Source organism: Haliaeetus leucocephalus, unplaced genomic scaffold (genome assembly GCF_000737465.1).
Source record: "Haliaeetus leucocephalus isolate CR32 unplaced genomic scaffold, Haliaeetus_leucocephalus-4.0 Scaffold202, whole genome shotgun sequence".
NCBI classification, from domain to species: domain Eukaryota; kingdom Metazoa; phylum Chordata; class Aves; order Accipitriformes; family Accipitridae; genus Haliaeetus; species Haliaeetus leucocephalus.
In genome coordinates this window covers 573,914-574,378 of record NW_010972638.1, presented here as the reverse complement: position 1 = coordinate 574,378, position 465 = coordinate 573,914, and positions in this window count along the sequence as shown.

The following is a 465-nucleotide window of genomic DNA, read 5'->3' as shown; positions in this document are numbered from 1 at the left end:
CCCGAGGGGGGGGGGGGGGGGGGCATTTCTACTAGACTAATAAAACCCACTTTGATTCTCTTTCTATTCTGAGCACTGCACTGAAGGGTGCGGAGCCGAGAGGCTCCCGCCCGCTCCCACACCGCCCCGGCGTGCCACGCACACGCAGACCCCCGCTCGGCCCCGCCAGCCCCACGACGCCTTCGGGACAAGGAATGTTGCATGAAATACATCCTCGTTTCTGTTCCTCCCAGAGAGTCTGGCCTGTATATCGCTTGATGTGCTCTTCCCCGGGGGCGTCGCTGGCGGCCGGAGGGGCCGAGGCACCACGTGCTGCCGAGCCCGGGCTCCCCGTGGTCGAAGGGCAACACCTGGTTGGGGTGGGGAGTGGGACAGGGCCAGCGGTGCAGTGAGGAGCCAAGCCCCGGCTAGGGAGAGGGCTTCAGCTGTAGGCCAAGCGCTGGCCACGTTGCCCAGGTGTGACAG